This window comes from Grammomys surdaster, unplaced genomic scaffold, assembly GCF_004785775.1.
Source record: "Grammomys surdaster isolate TR1022 unplaced genomic scaffold, NIH_TR_1.0 167, whole genome shotgun sequence".
Classification (NCBI taxonomy): domain Eukaryota; kingdom Metazoa; phylum Chordata; class Mammalia; order Rodentia; family Muridae; genus Grammomys; species Grammomys surdaster.
In genome coordinates this window covers 5,382,698-5,386,825 of record NW_021604615.1, presented here as the reverse complement: position 1 = coordinate 5,386,825, position 4,128 = coordinate 5,382,698, and positions in this window count along the sequence as shown.

Here is a 4,128-nt window from a genome sequence, read left to right as displayed (position 1 = left end):
GAGAGAGAGAGAGAGAGAGAGAGAGAGAGAGAGAGAGAGAGAGAGAGGTTTTACAAATCTGCTCAACAAGAGGGAGACAATGCCTGGCACTGGAAACTTAGACAAGAACCCAGGGAGAATGAAGTCAAGGGTCTCACATCAGAACCTATAACTACACTTACTAAATCAACATTGTACCTAACTACACTCTAACTGATTATCTTTATACCCACAGGTAAATGTGGTCCTCACCCATCAGCAAGGAAATGCCTCTTTACAACAGAGACCATTATAGAAAGCCATAACCAATCAAAACGCAAAGTGCTGGAACACAGCCCAATGGATGCATCTACAACAAAACTCCTGCATCCAAGACTCAGAAGATGGCAAGAGATGAGGGCGAAAGACAGTAGGAGCCAGAGGATCAGGGAGTTTGGTGTGAGGTCATGTCTTCTAGAAATATCAGAAGCTACACCCATGAAGTCTCACCAACATGATTGTTTAAACATGAGCTGAGCAAGGACAACATCAACAGACATGCTAACACAGATGAGGGAAATCTCACTATACCTCAACAAAGAACTACAGGAAACTAGGGAATGTTCAGGGGAGGAAAGACAGTCTTCCCTAGGGAAGAGTACATCAGCAAATGATGAGTTCTGAAAAGAAACACACAATTAACACGAATGTAACTCATTATACAGAACAAGTGGGCTGCATTGATGTGCTTACCAATATATACATGCACATTTGTATACATGGAACAACTACTAAAGAAAAAGAGGTCATGCACTTGAAAGAAAGCATGAGGATATGGGGGAGGGTTTGGAGAGAGAAAATCAAAGGGGATGGTATAATTATATTATAATCTAAAAAGTCCAATTGCTGCAGAAAACTAAGCACATGATACTCATGACTAAAGCATCAGCATGAGAAACAAGGTGGTTTTTTTTTTTAAACTGGCCACATTTTCTGTGGTTACTTATGTGATGGTTATTGATTTGCAAGAAATAAATAGAAAAGAGTCCTGATGGAGTTTAATGCAAAAAGGGTGGCTTTTTGTCTGCTGCTGACATCATTATGATGTCAAAACCCTTTCATCTCAAAGACTGAACAATTTTATATGTATTTAAACAAACGTGGTTCCTGAGAGAGGCAGTGCCGTTGCTAATTCAGAGTTGAGGCAAGCTTAAAGCTGCCTGCGTGTGACTCATCCAGGTCAAAACCAGATGATGGACTCAGAGCTATGCATTGGCTAATCGCTTTTGTATGAAAGCCTGGCACAGTTTGTTCCTTTTGTGCGAACCAGATGACTCCCTTATGAATGTGAGCTTGCCACCAAGCAGAGTCATTGTCTTTGCACTTGCAGGGTACACTGAGTCACCATGCAAGAAAGTGAGGTTGGGGTCTAGGATGGTTAATATTGACTATAAACTTGGCTCACTCTTGATTCAGCTGTACCTTGAGTAGGATGGCTGATGCCATGGCCCAGGGTGGATAAAAGGGACAAAGCAGGATAAGCTCTGCCTGGCTGGCTAAGCAACCTGACTAGCTGCACAATCTGCTAGTAGCTACTTTGTTACCAAGATGGACGACCTTCAAACTGTGAGCCATGAGATACCTTTCTATTCTTTATGTTGCTTTTATTAGCTACTTTGTTACAGTACTGAAGAACAACTAACTCAGAGAACATCCTAGACACACTGATCCATGGGTGCCTTATAGAAATCCACCACAGGAATTTCTAATAGCTGCTGGGGTCTGCTAGATGGCTTTCTACATCTCTGTTGGCCCTAGAATGATGTGCTGTCAAGTCCTGTTTCTTGAAGTGCTGCTGAGCCCCTTAGCTCAGCCTTCCCTGTAGTTCCACCAGAGTTTGGAATGAACAGCTATGAGTCTCGTGGTTCCCAAGTTGCACTGACATTGCTGTTCACAGATCAGGATTTAAGACACACTTACAAGGGGAACTCCGTACAAAACTCAACCCACCTTGCACAGCACAAAGCAGTTTTACAGTTTAGTAATGCATAAAGAGAGTCCAGTGTTATCATCTTATAACCCAGTGAATCTCTACTACAGACACCACCCCCCTACTCTAGGATCCTGGGAGTACTTTCTGGAGGCATCTTGCAGGCATTCCCAAAGCCCAGTTTCTGCCAGATGGCCAAATCTACCTATAAAATGGCATATTATATACCTGGACTCACTGAAGCTACACAAAGGCTGTAGGGAAGTTATTTGCACAATGGATTGTAGCAATAGTGTTCTGTTCAGATCTGAACCCATGGGGCTGTTACACTGTGCTCATTCCTTCCTCCCAGAGCTGCTCATGAAGCAGCAAGGAGTCAACAGCCACAGGTAAAGTGAGAAATGACACCCATTGCAGAAGACCCCGGGTATCCCTGCCAGGGGTGCTGGGGAGGCCATGAACATTGGAATGCAGGGCCTTGTGTTCTCAGTTCTGGTCCTCTGGGGCCCTGATGAGCTTACAATAGCCCAGCGATCTCTTCTTTTGTTTGAGCATCTATATTTGTGGCCTTGGCTTCAGCATGTACAGCTTTAAAATGCAGATTACAGTCTAGAGCTCTTAAGGGCTAGTCATGCCCTCAAGTGAATATGTGGTTTACATATTCAGTTTTCACAGTTTTATTTATTTATTTATTTATTTAGGTAAGTGTTATGTGAGGGTTAGTACAATCAGAACCGTATAGACACGAGTGACTTTGGCTGGCAGATAACACAGGAAGATCAGATTCACCTGTGTGGTGTTCTTGTTGGCTTACTTTATGACACCTGCTATGTCTGAAGCTAGCACCCCAGATCTGTGAATAGATGATGGGTCCCTTCCCAGCAGTCTCTCCTGTTATCCTGTGTCACCTGTGAATGCCCCTGCTCCTGAAAGCTGCTTTGGAGGGAACATGTTTTTTTTTTCTAATGCACCAAGAAGAAAACTGGCATATTGTGTCCTAGGTTTATCTCTGTAGAGTTATTTTTCCTACCATGTTTTCCATCAAATCCAAATAAATGGGATATTCTCATTAAACCAATTAATCCAATTAATTGGATTGTAATTAAACCAATTATAATACATTATTAAGAGCAAATATGGTCTTTTTAAAAAATAAGATTTATTTATTTATTTTATGTATATGAGTACACTGTAGCTGTCTTCAGATACACCAAAAGGGGTCATCAGATCTCATTACAGATGGTTGTGAGCCACCATGTGGTTGCTGGGAACCTCTGGACAAACAGTGCTCTTAACCACTGAGCCACCTCTCCAACCTGCAAATATGGTCTTAAACATGGAAAACGCATGCTTGTTCCAACAGGTAGAATGATTTTAGACTCACTTGAAGCTTTCCTCAAGCGTTATTGTCTATGAATCTATTCTGGTTACAGACTATATTCGGTACCATTGCATGCTGAAAGAATGCAACACGGTTTTGATTCTTATAGGAATCGCGGTGAAGAGATTGCCTTGTGTCTCAAAAGACGTTTGAATGGGGTTGAGACATTGGGACTTCTGAAATTCAACTGAATACATTTTGAATTATAAGGTGGCCATGAGCCCGTGTTGCCCGAGAGACTGAATGTAGTAGTTTGAGAAATGTCTTCCCTAGGTTCATGTATTTCAACACTTGTTCCCTAGTCATTGGCACTGTTAGGGGAGGTCTGGAATCTTTAGGAAGTGCAGCTTTGCTGGAGGAAGTGTATCATGTAGGGTAGGCTTTAAGGGTTTATGTCCTCCCCTACTTCCTGCTCACTCTCTCTGCTGTGTGAATAAAACTATACTTAAGCCAGCTTCCTGCTTTGCAGCGGGCATGGGGATCCATGAGCTCACAGAGAAGAACTAGGAAACCTGGTTCCCTAGTTAACTCACAGTGTTAAACTCACAGTGTTGTTCTTTCAAAGGAAGGGATGCATAATCTGTTATCCACCCAGAAAGCAGGGAGTGGATGTTGTTAATGGCTTTGTGACCTCTGTGCTATTTGTCTGGCCAGAAAGCACACTGGATCCTCCCCCAAAGTCTTATCATAAGCTTGGTTTTCTCAATCAATCAGTAGAACCTATCGTTATGAAACCTGTCCCGTGTACTTTACAAAGAGTTTCAGTGTAGTCACATCTGATCTTTATTTAGCTTAATTT